We start from the raw sequence: 21,008 nt of genomic DNA on the forward strand, positions 1-21,008 counted from the left end.
CAGCGGTGGCTGACTGGCCTCCCCTAGCCCTCGGCCTGCCTCACCCTCAAAGCTGGTCTTCACGGACACCCCTGCATCTCTCCATGGGAGAGAAAGCTGGAAAAGACACTGGACAAATGTCCAAAGTCCATATGTCCTGGACGGTCTGTCTAGGAATTTTTGGGATGCTAGCTTGGTCCATGTGTCATGTCCTTCCCACTCATGATACCTGGAAAAAAAGAAAAATAAAGAAAGAAATGAAGACTCGAAAGCAGAATGAAGGCTGACTACCCATCATCTGTGGCTCCACCTCAGCCTGGGCCCTTAAACCAGAGACTGCCTGCTGAGTGCCTCGTGGATTCCATGGGCTATAACCCGGTTATTCTCACTGTTTACTTTAGCAATTGGGTTCTTCCCGTTTTGGCCAGTGGAAACCTGTTCAGGCTGGTTGTTAGGCCTATTTTGCCATGACCCATCGTTCCTGGACTTTTCTAACACAAGCTGTCCCGGGCTCCTCTGTCTTTTTTCTGCCCTGGCCACGGAATCGCTCTGTTCTCTCCAAGGACTCTGGTTCCGTTTGGTGAGAGCGGTGTTTGGAAGCCAAGTCCTGGTGGCTGAATACGTTCTCAGCTGCCGGGATGAACGGCTCCCTGTCCTCTGCAGCCTGGGCCAGGGCCAACAGATGCGTGGACGCATGTGCGTGTGCACAGTCCTTCATGCCTGTGTTATTCTATTTTTAACAGTTCCAGGGGAAACAGGGCGTTTTGGGTCACATTAGTAATCCCAGGAGGCTGAGGCTGGAGGATTGCCATGAGTTTGATGTTGGCCTGGTCTACATTGAGAACTCCACCCCAGCAGGGCTACATATAGAGACTCTTTTTAAAAAATTGAGTTGGGCAGTGGTGGTGCCCTTGTTTAATCCTAGCACTCAGGAGGCAGAGGCAGGTGAGTTGGAGGCCAGCCTGGTCTACAGAGCTGGTCTTCCAGAGAAACCCTGTCTCAAAAAAAGAGAAAAAAAATTGTCCTTTAACTTCCATGTTCACATCATGACACCCACACCCACACACCCACACATACATATATATACACACACATACACCATTTACAAACACACATCACTCACAAAAAATTGGGAGAAGTTCAGATGACACCATACACAGAGATACACACATCATCATCATTATCATCATTCACAAACACACATCACTTACACAAAAAGATTGGGGAGAAAAGTTAAGATAACACACAAACACACACACACACACACACACAAACACACACACACACTCTGTTTTTTGGCATTAGGATTTGGATGCTAAGTATACACTCTACCACTAAGGTCCCCCTGGCTCTCCCAAGTTTTTTTTTTTAGATAGGATCTTGCTAAATTGCCCATGCTGATCTTGAACTTGCAATTCTCCTGCTTCAGCCTCCTGAGTATCTGGGAATACACGTATGCACCCCTGCAAATAATGCCTGTTATCTATCATCTATCTATCTACCCACCTACCTGTCATCTATCTACCACTATCTCTGTCTTTGATTTCTTTACCCTGAAATTCTTTATTACCTTTTAATTTTTTTTGAGATTTATTTATTTTTATTTTATGTGAATGGGTATTTTGTACATCTGTGTACTATGTGTGTGCCTAATGCCCAAGGAGGCCAGAAGAGGGCATCAGATCCCCTGAAACTAGAGTTACAAATATGGTTAGCCACCATGTGGGGGCTGGGAAAGGAATAGTAAGTGCTCTTAACCACTGAACTCTTTTTCCAAACAGGCTCTCACTACATAGCCCCAGCTAGCCTGGGTAGACTGGGCTGAATTCACAGAGATCTTCCTGCCTCTGCCTCTCAAATCCTGTAATTACACGCTGTTGCCAGCATGCCTGGCTTTATATTCTTTTTGTTTGTTGGTTTGTTTTTCAAGACAGGGTTTCTCTGTAGCCCTGGCTGTCCTGGAACTCACTCTGTAGACCAGGCTGGCCTCAAACTCACAGAGATCCACCTGCCTCTGCCTCCTGAGTGCTGGGAGGTGCATCACCACCTCCTGGCTCAAAGGACAACTTTTGAGACAAGTCAGTTCTTTCCCCTTACAGTGGGTTCTGAAGATTGAACTCAGGCTGTCAGACTCTTCGATGGTCCATTTATAATGAATTTTGGTCGTATTCACTCTCTAATTACCCTCTTGGTCTCCTAACTCCTTCATCCCTTTCCTCCCCCACAAATAGATCCCTTTTCTTTCATGTCTTTTTTTTTTTTTTTTAAATCTAGATTCTGCACATGTGAGAAAAAGTGATATTTGTCTTTCTGAACCTGGATTATTTTGCTTAACATAGTGAATTCTGGTTCCATTTTCCTCTCTCTCTCCCTCTCTCCATCTTTTTTTTTTTTTTTAAAGATTTATTTATCATGTATATGGTGCTCTGCCTGCATGTGTCCCTGCAGGCCAGAAGAGGGCGCCAGATCTCATTACAGATGGCTGTGAGCCACCATGTGGTTGCTGGAAATTGAACTCGGGACCTCTGGGAGAGCAGTCGGTGCTCTTAACCACTGAGCCATCTCTCCAGCCCTCCATCTTTCTTTCCCCCTCCCCTCTCCCTTCTCCTTCAAGCTTATGTAGCCAAGAGTGATCTTGAACTCCACATCCCCCTGCCTCCACTTCACAAGCCCTGGATTATAGGTGTGTGATGCAGGCTGGCTGCCCACAGTGTGTAAACTACACCTCAGCCTCTGCTTAGGTCCCCAGCGTCCTCCTTTCCCACTCCGGTATCGGAACCAGGACACAGTCACCGTGTTTTATCGAGTACCCAGGTCTCTGAGTCAGTAAGATCACCTCTTCTTTTCTGGTGTCCTCTCCAGATTAGACCAAGGAAGCAGATCCTTGAGGCGGGACTGGGATGAATTACCCGTCTCATTGCACAATAGCACCTATTAGCCATGTCTGAGGCCAGGGACCGTGGGATTCCACAGCTGACATCTGATTGAAGTCCCACAGCCGTGGGAGGAGTTAGATTTGAACCTGGGCCCCTCTGAGCTTTGCTTTGTCCGTTGGAGACAGATAACATGCTAGTGAGGGAGATCCCTGGTATTGGATTGGAGGATGAGAGGTGGAGTCTTGTTACCTTCACATTAGGGCTTCATTGTGCTGTCTCTGTAAGCCTAGTCTTCAATTCTCTCCATCTGACACGTGCAGCAACTTGACTTCTCCTTAGACCTGGCAGGACCGTCTGTTGCCCATTTGGGGTTGTCTGGTCTTTGTGCCTCTAGCTCCAGCACGACAGTAATCTGATCATTCACAAAGAGACACATTTTTTTTACTGAGTTCTGTGAGTCACATCACCAAAACAGCCAGTGGCCCCAGGGCCTCACTGGATGAGACCTCTCCTAAGGGAGCATCCAGATGGAGTTGGCTCATGGCTGCTGGAGAGCCAGAGTCTCCTTCAATGGCTGTGGACTTCTCTGCCTAGCAGGTAAAAACAAACCCCACTGCTCCACATCTGAAACTCCAGATAATCCTGCAGTTTCAAAGTTCCAAGCCTTGTCTCTGAGGGGCATTCATCCAGCATGTGTGTTTCATTTGGCCCTCACTTAATTAAAAGAATTTTTAAAAATTAGTTCACAACACGAAAAAAATCAAGAGCGCCTCATAAAAAGTCTAGAGTTTGGCTTCTCGGGAAAAAATCAGATGTAGCAATAAGTGGCCCTCTTTCCCATGTCCAGAGCTGAAAAGTGGCTGTCCCCTTAGCTATGACATAGGTCCTCACTGTACCCAGCTTCTCAATGCCATGGACTGCCTGGCATTCTAAAGTGTTTAAGTACACAACTTGATGTACATTTATTCACTCGACAAACATTAAGCCTCTTCCCTGGCCAAGTTCTAGGCTCCAGATCAACTCCAGATCAATTTAGAGTCTACAGTTGACTCTCGAACTGTATGTGACGGTCATGAGGAAGCTTGCTCCGCTAATACAGGAGTGAGGAAGAATGGTCTCGAACTCTGTCTCAGGTGCCTCTGGTCCTGGCTGAGCCTGTCTGTCATCTACTTCTCAATGCTTCATCTGTTCTCTCCTGGAGGTCAGTTCAGGACCTTGTGTACGCCAGGCAAACACTCCACCAAATTACCTCCCGGCCTCCATTTTCCATTTTGATTATTTTAAATTATGAACATGTGTGTGAGTCTATGTGCACACGAGTGCAGGTACCCATGGTGACTTGAGGGACTGGATCTCCCTGAGCTGGAGTTACAGCTGGGGAGTGAACAGTGCAGGCTCTTAACTGCTGAGCATGCCTCCAGTCCCCATTTCCTCTTTATCTTTTTGTTTTCCTGTTTGCTTTGAGACAATGTCTCTTGCTAGGTAGCCTGGCTGGCCCGGAACTCACTATCTTGCTCCCCACTTTTTGAGACAGGGACTCATGTAATCCAGGGTGGGTGCTCTAGAGCAGAGGATGACCTTGAACTCCTGGTCCTCCTGCTTCTACCTCCCAAGTGCTGGTGTCCCAGATGTGCACCACCATACCTGTTCATTCTCACCCTTCTATTAATTCTTACTACCTCTTCCAAGAACAGATCTTCGTGTTTGTCTTGGGCCCTGGGCAGCCACTCTCTGTGGTCAGGGCATGGGTGGGGACAAGCGGAGAAGGCTCGACTGTGGTATGAGATGACATCAGGGCCCAGTGATGTCTCTGATGATCTCTCACAGGAAGCATGGAGTCTCCATTCTTTGCAGTCTGTGGCTGTAGTAGGAGGTGAGGTAAGAAAGGACCAAAATCTTGGGGTCAGATGATGTAGCGGAAGCCCCGGTTCTACCGATTACCCTCCATGTGACCAACTATTATTATATTATTATTATATTCTCTGAGCGTGTCTTTGTCTAGAAAATGGGAGTAGTATTGTGTATTTATAAGACTACTGTCAGCATCATGTGTCATGTGTCTGTTGCTTTCTGTTGATGTGATAAAAAAACACCTTACAAAAAAGCAGCTTGGGCTGGGTGGTGGTGGCGCACGCCTTTACTCCCAGCACTCAGGAGGCAGAGGCAGGTGGATCTCTGGGTTCGAGGCCAGCCTGGGCTACAGAGCAAGTTCCAGGACAGCCAGGGCCACAGAGAGAGATCCTATCTTGGAAAAAAAAATGAAGACAGTCTTGTGTAGACACTGACATAGGCCAGTCTGATATGAGCAATTCCTCAACTGAGGTTCCCTCTTTCCAGGGGACTCTAGTTGTGTTTAGTTGACAGTAAAAGCCAACCAGGATGGTGCATCAGGTTTGAAGAGCTGCACTGGGTGGGTAGTGTAACTCAGTGGGAGAGTTAACATTCTTAGGCCATAGGTTCAATTCCTGGGGCTGGGGTGGGGGTGGGGGGAGAAGAGCAATGTTTGCAGCATAACAGATGCTCACCAAATTACCTCTCGTCATTGTCTGGGGAGGGGGTATGTACTATGAAACTGTCACAGGCATAGAGTCAAGTGACCACTGCCACTAAGAGAATCTTCCTGTCACTTCTTAGCCACACTCTTCTCCCAAGCCTACGTTGCCTACACTGGCCTCAGACTCACAGTTCTCCAACCTTAGTGTTCAAAGTTCTGGGATTTTATATATATATATAATCTGTAATTTTAAAATTGCCTATCATATGTATGTTTAAAAATATTTAAAATATTTAAAATTCTTTTAAGATTTACTCTTTTTTTTTTTTTTGGTTTTTTCAAGACAGGGTTTCTCTAAGTAGGCTGGCCTCGAACTCACAGAGATCCGCCTGGCTCTGCCTCCCAAGTGCTGGGATTAAAGGCATGCGCTGCCGCCGCCGCTGCTGCTGCTGCTGCTGCTGCTGCTGCTGCTGCCGCCGCCGCCGCCGCCACCTGGCCAAGATTTACTTTTATTACTTTTTGTCTGTGCCTGTGCACCCTATGTGTGCTTGGTGTCAGAGGAGGTGGGGAGCCTCCCTGTGGTTGACTGGGAATCGAACCTGGGTGTTCCACAGCAATAAGAAGTGCCCTTAACCACTGAGCCAACCCTCCAGCCCTATATTTTATATTTCTGAAGTAGGATATTCACTGTGTTGCCCAGGTGGGTTGCAAGCTTGTGGGCTCAGGGGATCCCTTCTCCTCAGCTTCCCTAGAGAGAGGGCTACAAGTGCATGCCACCCCCCCTGGCTAAGCTTCTTTAGAATGAAGGCATTTTTATTCTGTGACATAAATACCCAGGAATGCCATTGTGGGCTCTTAATGGGAAGTACATGTTTAACTGTGTAGGAAGCCATGGAACCCTTTTCTGTTTCGCTGGGTGTAGCGGACTTGGGAGGCTGAGGCAAGAGGATTAGGAGTTCAAGGTCATTATGTAACAAGCTTAGGGCCAGCCTGGGCTACATGAGACCTTGTCTTAAAAAACCAGGCACGGATGGAGGATGGCCGAACCGTTTTACATCCCCACCACTGGCCTTTTTGGTTGGTTTGTCTGCTTTTTGTTCTGAGGGCACTGGTTAAGTTGTTAGTTAACTTAGAATGGGTCGTCATCTGAAATGCTGAAACGAAGGTGCTTTTCCCTGTTTGTCACGCACGTGCTTGTTTTTAACACTCACACATAGAAGCCAAGTACTGACTAGTCTGTTTCTTCAGTGACCTGAGTTAGACCTGGCCACCTCTGATTTTCAGGTTGGCGCCGGGTCCTGCCAGGCCTTTGAATCAGTTGAGTGCAGGGAAGGGTCACCAGGAAACTCGGGCTGCTTGGACCCAACAGGAAGCGTGGGACGAAGCTGACTCTGGCTCCTGGTCAGCCAGACTGGGGCCCGAGGCTTCCAGGCTGGCTCAGTGTACACTGCCAGGAAACAGTCCAGGCTCTTTAATCGATCCACCCCTGAAAAATAAATTTATAAGCAAGATAGCTCCAAACTCCTTCCTTTGAGAAATAGCATCTGATAGCCTGGATTAAGATTATTTTCGGAATAATGGTGGCTGTGTGTCCTTCAGGCTCCCACATTTGTATTGGTGGTATGTGGCTCTGGGGTGTCTCCCTGGAGAAGACTACTGTAGCGTTTTTTGTTTGTTTGTTTGTTTATTAAGGTTCATCTGTGTGTGTGAGTGTTCTGCTTGCGCATCTGTGTGTGCACTGCATGCATGCTTGATGCCCTCGGAGGCCAGGAGAGAGCAGTGGAGCCCATGGAACTGGAGTTACAGATGCTTGTGAGCTGTCGTGTGGATGCTGAGCACCAAGCCTGGGTTATCTGTAAAATCAGCCAGTGCTCTAACCACTGAGCTATCTCTCCACCCCCTACTATGGGATTTTCTGTAGATGCTTGGGATGCATAATGGTGTTGTGATCTCTTCCTCACCCTTCTTGTACCCTTCCCCCGGAAGTTAACATGTGCACAACTGTGCTTTTTCATTTGTTTTTGTTTATTTTTGATAGTGTTGGGATTGTGCCCTGGACCTCATACATAATATGCAAGTGCTCTATCATGGGGCTACAGCATCCGAAGCCTACAGAACTGACTTTTTATTTATATTGTATACAGTGTTCTGCCTGCCGGGCAGAAGAGGGCGCCAGATCTCATTACAGATGGTTGTGAGCCACCATGTGGTGGCTGGGAATTGAACTCAGGACCTCTGGAAGAACAGCCAGTGCTCTTAACCACTGAGCCATCTCTCCAGTCCCCAGAACTGACTTTTTAACCTTGCCTTTGGTTATTATTATTGTTGTTGATTTGTTTAAGACTGAATCTTGCTATATCCCAGACTGGCCTGGATTTTGCAATCTTCCTGCTTCTGAGAGCCGGGATTATGAAGGTGTGCCATGCACCCTTCATTTATTTATTCATTAATAACTAACATTATAGTTTGTGGTTGTGTTTTGGTGACAAGGTCTCATATATTTCAGGATGGCCTTTGGACTTGCTATATAGCTAAAATGACCCTGAACTTCTGATCCTCCTTCCTCTACCTCCCCAGTTCTGGGGTTACAGGCATATGTCACCATGGCCAATTTTTGGCAGCACTGGGGATTGAACCTAGGACTTCGTGAATGCCAGGCAAGCTCTCTACCAATGAAGCTACTGCCTCAGTCTTAACACTGTACTTTTTTAATGCATTACATCCATGTTGATAAATAGATTCAGTGGCTTCCACAGTGGTACAAGTCCTATAGCTTCACATAATTTAAAAAAAGTATGTATTTTTATTTCATATGTGTTGGTGTTTGGTCTGCATGTATATCTGTGTGAGAGAGTCAGAACCACTGGAACTTGAGTTACAGACCGGTGTAAGCTGCCACGTGGGTTCTGGGAATTGAACCAGGGTCATCTAGAAGAACAGTCAGTGCTCTTAACCACTGAGCCATCTTTCCAGCCCCAATTTCCCATAATTTCACTTAAATCTCCCAATGACTCCATATCATAAGCAAGTGGACTGGGAACACCATTTTATTAGAGCCTCTCAAGACTAGAAGATAAATTCAGCACTATTAAATCATTTTCCATTGTGGCTTGGAAGAGAGGTGATCTAGCACTGGTCCCATAACTTGCCCCTCGTTCTAATGGAAGTTGTCTGTGTGTAGGTCACTAGTAGTACACAGTCACGTGTGTGCATGAGGTGTGGTGGGTCCAAATTGAGATGTTCTGTAAGTACAATTTACACTTTGGAGGCCTGGAGAGATGGCTTAGTAGTTAAGAGTGTGTATTGCTCTTTTGGGGACTCAAGCTCAGTTCCCAGCGCCCATGTTGAGCAGTCTACAACTGCCTATAACTGCAACTCCAGGGGGTCTGATGCTTTCTTCTGGCCTCTGAGGGTACCTGCACTCATGGGCACATACCCACGCACACACACAAATTCAGCAATAAAATCAATCTTTAAAAAAAATACACACACCTTTAATCCCAGTACTCAGGAGGCAGAGCCAGACGGATCTCTCTGAGTTTGAGGCCAGCCTGGTCTACAGATCTGAGCTTCAGGACAGGCACCAAAACTACACAGAGAAACCCTGTCTCAGAAAACAAAACAAAACAAAACAAAAGGCCCCATTGGCTCGTATATGTGAATGCTTGGTTGGGGTGATATATTGTGTACCTTAATAAAATTTATCTGAAGATCAGAGAACAGAACAAGGCACTAAATTAAACATAGAGGCCACACCTTTAATCCTAGCACTCAGGAGGCAGAGATCCATCTGGATCTCTGTGAGTTCAAAGCCACACTGGACTACATGAAATTGACTCATTCTAGGAGAGAAAACAGAGCCAGGCAGTGGTGGCACACACCTTTAATCCCAGGAAGTGAAATGGCTGGGCTGAGAAAGGTATATAAGGCATGAGGAGACAGGAACTAAGGGCTTTTTGGCTAGAAAGCTTTTTGGCTGAGGAAGCCTTTTGGGTGAGGACTCAGGGGCATTCAGTCAGAGGATTCATGGAGTTGGTGAGGTGAGACGTGGCAGTGGCTTGTTCTTTGTCTCTCTGATCTTTCAGCATTTAACCCAATATCTGGCACCTAGTTTTCATTAAAAGACCATTTAGTGGCCGGGCGGTGGTGGCACACGCCTTTAATCCCAGCGCTTGGGAGGCAGAGGCAGGTGGATCTCTGTGAGTTCGAGGCCAGTCTGGTCTACAGTGTGAGTTCCAGGATAGGCTTCAAAAGCTACACAGAGAAACCCTGTCTTGAAAAACAAAACAAAAACAAAAACAAAAAAACATTTAGCAATTCGAGTTACACTTGATCATTAGGGAGTGGTTCTAATTGAGAAGGATTAGGAGGTGTGGCCTTGCTGGAGGAAGTGAGTCACTGGGGTCCCAAATGCTCCTTCCTGCTGCCTGTAGATCTGGATGTAGAACTCTCAACTACCATGTTTGCCTGCATGCTGCCATGCCCTTCTATGTTAGGATAATGGGGGCCAGGCGGTAGTAGTACACACCTTTAATGCCAGCACTCAGGAGGCAGAGCCAGGAGGATCTCTGTGAGTTCAAGGCCAGCCTGGGCTACAGAGTGAGATCCAGGACAGGCACCAAAACTACACAGAGAAACCCTGTCTCGAAAATAATAATAATAATAATAATAATAATAATAATAATAATAAAAAGGATATTGAACTAAATCTCTGAAACTGTATGTAATCCCCAATTAATTTTTTCCTTTATGAGTTGCCATGGTCATGGTGTCTCTTCACAACAATAGAACATTCACTATGATACCTAGTAGCATGTACATGCACAAAGCCCTGGATTCACCCTCTAGAACCACATTACCTAGGTATACTTTGCATGCTCACACATGCACACCCACACAGCCAAAATCTCAGCAGAAGGTGGAGGCAAGAGGATTAAGAGTTCAAGATCATCCTCAGCTACATTGTGAGTTCCAGGCCAGCCTGTTCTTCATGAGATCTCATCACAAAGAAAAAAAAAATCAACAACCGGAAATCAAACAACAAAAACAAACAAACAAACAAAAAAACATAGCTATCTGATTAAAATACGACTACAGGAAATGTAAAGTCATATGTCTTCCATATTGGACAGCCCTGTTCTAGACCACAAAAAGCTGGGCTGTGGTGGCTCATGCCTTTAATCCTAGTGCTTGGGAGGTAGAGGCAGGTGAATCTCTGTGACTTTCAGGTCAGCCTACTCTACGAAGCAAGTTCTTGGACAGCCAGAGCTGTTGCACAGAGAAACCCTGTCTTGGAAAAAACAAAAAACAAAACAAGACAGTTTTAGATATATAATTTAGATATATGATTACATTATCTTTTTTTGTCGGGGGGATTTCAAGACAGGGTTTCTCTGTGTTGCTCTAGCTGTCCTGGAACTTGCTCTGTAAACCAGACTAGTCTTGAACTCACAGTGATCTATCTGCCTCTGCCTCCCAAGTGCTGGGATTAAAGATGTGCGCAACTACCACCCAGCATGATTACATTATCTTAGAAAAGTGTTTTTTTTCCCCCCGTGAGTCCTCTTTATGGATAACAACATCCATTCGGATTCCTATCTACCATTTTATTTGTTTTTAATTAGTTTGAAACAGTCTTACTATATATCCCTGGTTGGCCTAGAACTTACTATGTAGACCAGGCTGGCTTTGAACTCACAAAGATCTACCTGCCTTTGCCTCCTGAGTGCTGGGATTAAAGGTGTGCACATAATGCCCAGTGTATTAGTCAGAGTTCTCTAGATTAATAGAATGAATCTCTTTCACTGTGTAGACACACACACACACACACACACACACACAAAGGGGATTTATTGGAATGATTCCCAGTCTGTGGTCCAGCTAATTCAATAATGACTGGCTGTGAATAGAAACTCCAAGAATCCAGTAGTCCATGAGGCTATATGTATCAGCTGGTTTTCGGTATATGTTGGAATCCCAAAGTAGTAGGCTCTAATGCCAGTGAAGGAAAGGAAGTCCTAGCAAGGTGAGAAAGAGCAGGCAAAGAGCAAAAGCTTCCTTCTTCCATGTCCTGACATAGGCTTCCAGCAGAAGGTGTGGCCCAGATTAAAGGTCTCTTCCAGCCTCAAAATCTAGATTAAAGGCAATTAAAGGTATGTGTCTTCCCACCTCAAGATCCAGATTAGAAGTAGATCTATCTACTTCAAATTAAGCAAAAATCCCTCACTGGTGTGCCCTCTATTTCTGAATTTTAGTTAATTCCAGATGTAGTCAAGTTGACAACCAAGAATAGACACCACATCTAGCTTTTTTTTTTTTTTTTTTTTGGTTTTTCAAGACAGGGTTTCTCTGTGTAGCTTTGCGCCTTTCCTGGGACTCACTTGGTAGCCCAGGCTGGCCTCGAACTCACAGAGATCCGCCTGCCTCTGCCTCCTGAGTGCTGGGATTAAAGGCGTGCGCCACCACCGCCCGGCTCCACATCTAGCTTTTTAATTTAATTATATTTTTTAATGTGTTTATGTGTCTCTGTGTAGATTTGTGTCTGTGAGTCCATGACCATAGAAGCCAGAAGAGAGCATAGGATTCCATGGAGCTAGAAACTGTGGGCTGAGATGAGTGTTGGGAACCCAAGTCTAGTCCTCTGTAAAAGCAGTACACACACTTTTTAAAAAATATATATTTACTTATTTTTATTTTGTGTGTATGAGTGTTTTGCCTGCAAGTATGACCACGCACTGTGTGTATACCACATGCCCAAGCAAGCTAGGAAAAGGTGGCAGATCCCCTGGAACTGTAGTTACAGGTGGTTGTAAGCACCATTGGGTGCTGGGAACTGAACCTGGGTCCTCTGGAGGAGTGGCAAGTGACCTTTAGCTACTGAGCCATCTTTCCAGCCCCTCTAAAAGCAGGACATACTTTAACCTTGGAACCGCCTCTCAGCTCCCACTCCCCACCAGCTTTCAGGTTGCCTTTCTCAGACAAGTTTTGGGGAAGAGGTTGCTGTGTGATTATTGTTTTTCCTGGATACAGCGTCAACCTGTACTAGTTGCTTTATTTTCATTGCTGTGACAGAATGCAGTTTAACAAACTAACGAAGCTGTGAAAGGAAGGAAAGGCCTATGTTGGCTCATGGATTCAGGGCAGCTTATCTTGGTAGGGAAGCCACGTGCAGGGGTGTGTGGCGGCTGGCCACACCGTACCCATAGTCAGGAAACAGAGATCGATGAATGCTGATTTTCACTTGATTTCTCCTTTTGATTGAGTCCAAGGACTTCAACCCATTGTCTTGGTCACTGTTCTATTGCTGTGAAGAGACACCATGACCAACCTTTACAAAAGAAAGCATTTAATTGGGGCTGGCTTACAGTTTCAGAGGTTTAGTCCATAATCATTATGGAGGCTCACAGGCAGCCATGGTGCTGGAGAAGGAGCTGAGAGTTACCCAACTGGATCTGCAGAGAGAAGGAAGAGGAAAAGACAGTGGGCCTACCCTGGGCTTTTGAAACCTCACAGCCCACCCCTAGTGACACACTTCCTCCAACAAGGCCACACCCTCGAATCCTTCTCCAGGAGTGCCACTCCCTGATGACTAGGCATTCAAATATATGAACCTATGGGGCCATTCTTTGTTTTGCTTTCTTTTTCTTTTTTTTTTTTCTGGTTTTCCAAGACAAGGAAACATATAGCACTACAGAATATTATATATAATATAATATCTATTATATAGAACTATAATATGTAGTTCATTTTGTTGTAACGTGTGTCAAAAGCTCATTCCTTGGCTAGGGAGAGGGCTCGGTAGGTCTGAGTACTTGCTATGTGAGCATGAGGACCTGAGTTCAAATCTTCAGCACCCATGTAAAAGGCTGGATGCAATTGTGTGCAAACCTGTAATCCAAGTGCTGTGAGGGGTGAAGACAGGGGTAGCCCTGGGGATTTCTGGCTGCCAGTCTAGCTCCAGGTTCAGGGAATAAGGTGGAGAGTGACAGAGAAGTACACCTGATTGTTGTAAGCTGTTTTTTACTCTTTTTGGAAGTCTGCCACTCAGCTCCAAAATAAATCACTGACAGAGGCTTATTCTTTTTTTTTTTTTTAAAGTTTTATTTATTTATTATGTATACAGTGTTCTGCCTGCATGTGTCCCCTCATTATAGATGGTTGTGAGCCACCATGTGGTTGCTGGGAATTGAACTCAGGACCTCTGGAAGAGCAGACAGTGCTCTTAACCACTGAGCCATCTCTCCAGCCCCAGAGGCTTATTCTTAATTATGAACTCCTGGCCTTAGCTTGGCTTAGTTTCTTGCCAGGTTTTCTTAAATTATCCCATCTACCTTTTGCCTCTGGGCATTTCCCTTTTTCTTACTTCTGTAAATCTTACTCTTACTCCGTGGCTGGCTGTGTGGCTGGCTCCTGGAGTCTTCCTCCTCCTCTGACTACTTCCTTTTTCTCTTCCATCTCTTTCTCTTTTCTCCTTCTATATATTCTCTCTGCCTGCCAGCCCCCCTATCCTTTCTCCTGCCTCGCTATTGGCCATTTAGGTGTTTTAGACAGGCAAAGTAACACAGCTTCACAGAGTTAAACAAATGCAACCAACAAAAGTAACACACCGTAAAATAACATTCTACAACACGTGAAGCCTCCTCTGGCTTCCACATACATGGGCATGCACATTGGTACACATGATTGTGCATGCACCACACATCCAGCAATTTCACACACACACACACACACACACACACACACACACACACACACACACACACACATATATACAAAAAAAATGAATACATAAAAAGCTCATTCCTCTTAAAGGTTAAATAATATTCCAATGCATGTCTAGACTCCATTTTGTTTACTTGGTCATCTGTTGGAAGATATTTATGTTGATTCCACCTTTGGCTGTTGGGAAAAGTGCTGCTATGAATATGGATGTATAGATATCTGCCGAGGACTTTTCTGGGAGTCAGTTTTCTCCCTCCTCCTGGTTTCTGAGGCAGGGTCTCTCTGCTTATGTCTCTTGTCATTTCTGCTGCTGCACTGCGCAAGCTCCGAGTGCCAAGCCTCCCATCTTCCACCGCCATCACATGCAGGCTGGGATTATAAATGCGAGCCACCACATCTGTCTCTTTTTGTGTGGGTCTTGGGATCCAACTCAGGTTCTTGGTTTTTCGAGACAGAGTTTCTCTGTGTAGCTTTGGAGCCTATCCTGGAACTCACTCTGTAGACCAGGCTGGCCTCGAACTCACAGAGATCCACCTGGCTCTGCTTCCTGAGTGCTGGGATTACAGCATGCACCACCACGCATGGTTTTGAGGGTTCTGTGTAAAGCATTTTTAGCTGATGAGCCATTCTGCCCGCCCCTTCCTTTCAATTCTTAGGCCTCTATTGTACCAGCTGCAGACTTGCTGGACCGTATGGTAATTTTATGCCTTACTTTTGGGAACCAGAGTGCCTGTACCATTGACATGCCTCCTGGCAGTGTACGTGTGTTCTGAATGATCAGTTATCTTCACTTCAGTTATCCTTTGAAACATCTGCGTGCCAAGCGAATGCATACCCCTTACATCAAACACAAAAAATGGTACCAAAGAATCTGAAGTTAGTTGGAGGCAACTCTACTGAGCACTGGCTATGTCTGTTTGATGGTTTTCTGTTCTTGTACAAGCAGGTTGTGTCTTCCAGCTTTCATTCTTGCTGCTATGCCCCATCCTCTGTGGGCCCCCGTCACAGTGGGCTGCTGCTGCTGCTTCTTTTTTCCCTGAGACGGGGTTTCTCTGTGTAGCTTTGGTGCCTTTCCTGGATCTCGCTCTGTAGACCAGGCTGGCCTCGAACTCACAATGATCTGCCTGGCTCTGCCTCCCGAGTGCTGGGATGAAAGGCGTGCGCCACTACCGCCCGGCCATAGTGGGCTTCTTGATACAAAGCAGAACTCTGCTTCCTTGACTGGAACCTGCCTAGGACCTCCCATTTTTTCCCTTGTATCAATGCCAAGTTCAGACAGTAGACTGGATGTCACTTCCTAGACTGCATCTCTCCCTTCCCCATCCTCAGTTGTTCTTACACAGCCACACAAGCTTCCTTGATAGTGTTCAAACCGACTAAGCTGGGCCATGGCCACGGATGTGGCTCAGTTAATAGAGTGCCTGCTTAGTATGCATGAGGCCCCAAGTTCAATAACTAGTAACTGGGTGTGGCAGAACAGGCCTGTAATCCCAGCACTGGGGAGGCAGAGGTAGAAAGATTGAGAGTTCAAGGCCATCCTCTGCTACAGAAGGAGTGTTCAGTCACTCTGGGCTGCATGAAATCCTGTCTCAAAAAAACACCAAACATGTTGTCAAGATGGCTCAGCAGGTAAAGATTGCTCTCAAGCCTGATGAACTGAGTTCGATCTCCAGGACCCACTTGGTGAAATGAGAGAACTGACTCCCACAAGCTGTCCTCTGACCTCCACATGTCCACTGTAGCATGTGTGGGCACACACACACACACACACACACACACACACACACACACACACACACACCAAATAAATCAATGTAAAAAAGTAATGACTTAAAAAAAATCATACAAACAAACAAAACCAAGTTTGAGGCTGGAGAGATAGCTCAGCCCTTCTGAGTTAAGAACAAATACTGTTCTTGCAGAAGAACTGAGTTTTGTTCCCAACACCCAGGTCAGGCCACTCACAACTACCCTGTAACTCCAGCTCCATTGAATCTGATACCCTCTTCAGGACTCTTCAGACACTGCAGTCATGTTCTCACACACACACACACACACACACACACACACACACACACACACACACACACACACAGAGAGAGAGAGAGAGAGAGAGAGAGAGAGAGAGAGAGAGAGAGGTTGTTTGTGTGTGGTGCATCTGCAGGTCTGGATGTATCTCACTCCTTATCCCTGCCTCCATCAGATCCCTGGGCCAACAGCACCTTCTCAGAAAAGCTTCCCAAGGATGTCCTAGAGCAATGGCTCTCAACCTTTAAATAGAGTTCCTCAGGTTGTGGTGACCCCCAACCATAAATTATTTTCATTGCTACCTCATAACTGTAATGAATTGTAAATATTTGTGTTTTCCGATGGTTTTAGGTGACCCCTGTGAAGGGGTTGTTTCACCCCCAAAGGGGTCATGACCCACAGGTTGAGAAATGCTGTCCTAGAGGCTTATCCAAGGATCTGATTCACTATTCCAGCTTTCTTTGTCAGTATAGTATAAATGCCATCCCTGGCCCTTGTTTGCAGCCTGCTCATTTTTGGTCTCCTTAGCTCTCCATCTGAATAAGACTGCTTCTGTAGGGGTCTCTGCAGATGCCATGGCCAGCAAAGTTAACGATCCACATGAGGCAAGAAGGAAGTCTGGTTCAACACAACCTCAATTGCTGGTACTGGTTCAAACTTCTGGAGTCTGACACTGGGCAGTTTCTTTTAGGCATATTTAAGTAGAATACAATTTGGGAAAGAGTTTCCTGGTGTAACATAATCCCATGTGCACAAGGAGGTATAATGACATCGAAACTCTTCTCACACTACATGTCACCTCTTCCATGAGGATGGGTTGTAAAGATAGGCTACAGATGTTACCTTAAGGCCCCAGGGGAAGGATCTGGTGTGGTCTCTGTCATGTAGCTAGCACCATCCTGGTTGTGGGAGCATGGGGAGCCAGGTATGGCCTGGCCCTACAGATAACACACAGATCACCGAGGCAGTTAGCCACGTCCAGTTCCAGCCTCTGAGCAGAAGACATGTTATCTATCTTTTCCCTTGAAGAGACCCCAGGGTGTTTAAAATCCCTGGCTTTCCTAGTGTTATCTGTGAGCACAAGGACCTCTGTGTTCCCAACGTATTTCTTTCTATCACATTCATCTTGTCACGGTGACCAGAATAGTGCCTGGCAGTCAGAGGGGTTCACTCAGGAGCTTCTGTGTGTTGGATAGAAAAATAAACACACACACATGAACCCTGTGCATTTTTATTTACCATTTACAAACCCTTTCAACGTTTGAAATATGACTACCTACCAAAGAATGAGCATGCTCTGTGCCGACCTAAGGACTTCAGTCTTATAAATACCTCCAAGATCATGATGTAGGGCTAAGACATGGAGCTGCATTTTAAGTCGTCGTTTGCTTAGAGCTCATTTCTTTCCTACAGTTTGCTGGGTTCTGGGATCAGGTGGTATCACCTTGGATGACTGTACTACAGCGTAAAAAACTGGATTTCCAGTACAGGGTTTCAGTCTCACTTCCTCAGGGTCTTTGTAGGAGGGCATGATGGAGCTTCCATCATTCAGCTGCCCTGAATCTCCTCCCATGGGTGAGTCTGGAAAGGATGAGGATGAGCAGAACAGGTCACAAACTCTACTGTAGGTTCTTCAAGGTCTTATCTATCTATCTATCTATCTATCTATCTATCTATCTAGGTTTTTCGAGGCAGGGTTTCTCTGTATAACAATCCTGGCAGTTCTGGAACTCACCTTGTAGACCAGGCTGGCCTTGAACTCAGAGATTCCCCCCTGCCTCTGGAGTGCTGGAATTAAAGGCATGTACCATCACCACTTGGTTCTTCAAGGTTTTAAATGGAGGTGTGTAATTCATGGATCATTGAGTTGAGTCTTCACAAGCATATAGGTCATATATACCTTTAGTAAATTCACAGTTTTGCAGCTACCATGACTATATATGAGTTCAGAGCCTTTAGTCAGTGCCAAGAAACTCGGGGGCCCAGGAGATGACTCAGTGAGCACAGTACTTGCCACACAAGAATGAGGACCTGAGTTTGGATTCTCCAGCAGCCACGTGAAAGCCAGACACAGCAGCATGGACCTATAATCCTGGCGCTGGGTAAAGGGGAGAAAGCTCGCTAGCCAGCCAATCTAGTCAAAATGGAAAGCTCCAGCTTCAGTGAGAGACCCTATTTCAAAAAAGAAGTGGGAGACTGGAGAGATGGCTCCGTGGGTAAGAGCGCTTGCTGCTCTTCCAGAGGGCCAGAGTTTACTTTCCGGTATCCACATCAGGCAGCTCATAATCATCTGTAACTCCAGCTCCGGGGGAATTGACACCCTCTTCTGGCCTCTGTGGGTGCCTATACACGTGTGTCATATACGAAAGAAATAGAGGACGGCACAGAGTGTTGACCTCTGGCCTTCATATGTATACGTACATACATGCTCATATGTACAGACTCATACACACATACACACAGACTCTGCATCCATTAGAAGTCACTTCCCACCATCTCTCCATCATCCCTCGGATGGCAGTGGCTACTTCCTTGGAGCACTTAACACCAAGACCAACATGACCATTGTAGTCCCCAATAGCGACAAAAGCCTTGAACCTGGTCCGCTGGCCAGCCAGAGTCTGCTTCTGCACTGGCATGATCTTTAGAACCTCATCCTTTAGGGATGCGCCCAGGAAAAATTCAATGATCTCGGATTCCTTAATGGGAAGGGAGAACAGGTAGATCGCCTCCAGGGACTTGATCTTCATGTCCTTAACCAGGCAGCCCAGCTTGGTGACGGGGATCCACTCCTTGTCTTCAGCTTTACCTCCACAAGCCCCGCGGCCTCGACCACGGCCACGGCCTCAACCACGACCGCGGCCCCTAAGACCGCTGCCGAATCCTTCGCGGAAGCCGCCGCGGCCTCCTAGTCCTGGGTCCCCGGGTCCTCTGGGCCCTCCCGCTGCACCGGCGTTGTCCGCCATTTGGTGTCTTCCCGAAGAAGAAGAAGCCCCTTGCAGCTTTTTGAGACAGGGTTTCTTTGTGTGTAGCCCTACTGTCTAGAACTCACTCTGTAGCCCAAGCTGACCTCAAACTCACAGAGATTCTCCTGCCTCTGCCTCCTTTGTGCTGGGATTAAAGACATGCACCACCACCACCAGGCTATCTGGACGTTTGATATTCACACATGAAATCATAGACATGATCTTTGTGTCTGGTTCATTTCATTTAGCACAGTGTTTTTAGGGGTCACATATTAGGACCCTCCCAGGAAATAGATGGTGCTCAAATGGGGGTTCTGGGTTTATACTGGGCTCATTTGCAAAGGTGTGGATCAATCGCGGAGTACCCCAGGGTTAGTAACAGCAGGGAGCCCCTCCCATAGACTGGAAAGAGCAGGAGAGGCTATCAGTAGGATCTAGGCCTAGAGAAGGCTCTGTAGAGAGAGCTCCTTAGTGGGCCATTTAGTTAAGAGATAAGCCTAAACTGTGGTGACCTTGCAGGGATGCACAAAGGGAACGAGCTTGTGAATTTACTGTCCTGTCTCTTGTGGGTACCATATTCCCACCTAACTGGGACCCAGAGGCAAAAAGCCCCCTTTATTTTGGTCTCACAGTCTCTGCACCAGTGACACAGGGCAGGGCATGAGGGGGTGAGATGCGAAACTCAGGCAGACACTTGACTTTCAGCAGAGAAGCTCCCTTCAACCACTGCCGATGCATAGCTTGGTGGGAGGGATCACAGAGGCTCATGTGACGTCATTGCACAGTAAGGGCAGTTTACCACTTCCTGTGGTATAGCTAGAGTTCTCCTGCCTGGCCCACGGTCAGGACAAATCTGTCACCCGCCAGTCCCACAGCCGCTCAGACCCAACCAAGTAAACACAGAGACTTATATTGCTTCCAAACTGTATGGCCGTGGCAGGCTTCTTGCTAACTGTTCTTATAGCTTAAATTAATCCATTTCCACAAATCTATACCTTGCCACGTGGCTGGTGGCTTACCGGCATCTTCACATGCTGCTGGTCATGGCGGCGGCTGGCAGTGTCTCCCTGCCTCAGCCTTCCGCTTCCCAGAATTCTCCTCTCTCCTTGTCCCACCTACTTCCTGCCTGGCCACTGGCCAATCGGTGTTTTTTTTATTGACCAATCAGAGCAATTTGACATATAGACCATCCCACAGCAGCTCATGGCTTACTAGCATCTTCACATGCTGCTTGTCATGGTGGCGGCTGGCAGTGTCTCTCTCTCTCTTCCTGTTCCCTCAATTCTCCTCTCTATTAGTCCCACCTATACTTCCTGCCTGGCCCCTGGCCAATCAGTGTTTTATTTATTGACCAATCAGAGCAATTTGACATACAGACCCACAGCACTGTTGAGTCCTAAAACATTAGCCAGCACCAGTGTCCTTTGTTCAAGCCAGGGAGAGAGCTGTGATGCTCCAGACTGAGCTGTGGTGACGGGTCATCATCAGGTCACTGTTGCTATCCAGGTTGCCTTCATCAGTTTCTTGTACATTGCTCTTTTGGCTTGACTGGGAAGAGTTGACTTGAGAAGCTGGATCCTTGGCCTGGGAATTGCTTAGTTAGAGCACTTAGAGTGCTTGCAAGGGTCTGGGTTCAATCTTCCAGCATCATATAAAACAGTGTTGTAGTGCACCCATAACTCAGGAGATAAGAGCAGAAAGATCACAAGTTCAGGGTCATCTTTGGCTACATAGTGAGTTAGAGATCAGCCTGAACTGGGTGAAACTTTGATTAAAACAAAGCAAAACAAACAAACAAACAAAAAGATGTGTCTAGCGGGGTGGTGGCATGCACATCTTAATCCCGGCACCTGGGAGGCAGAGGCAGGCAGATCTCTGAGTTCAAGGCCAGCCTGGTCTACAGAGTGAGACCCAGGACAGCCAGGACTACACAGAGAAACCCTG

The 21,008-nt window shown here is 46.5% G+C and overlaps 1 pseudogene; it reads right to left on the reverse strand.

Moving 5' to 3' along the window:
* Positions 1-436: 436 nt before the first annotated feature.
* LOC114690492 lies at positions 437-19,064 on the reverse strand (annotated as a pseudogene).
* Positions 19,065-21,008: the final 1,944 nt, after the last annotated feature.

The sequence above is a fragment of the Peromyscus leucopus genome, chromosome 8b, assembly GCF_004664715.2.
Source record: "Peromyscus leucopus breed LL Stock chromosome 8b, UCI_PerLeu_2.1, whole genome shotgun sequence".
NCBI lineage: Eukaryota > Metazoa > Chordata > Mammalia > Rodentia > Cricetidae > Peromyscus > Peromyscus leucopus.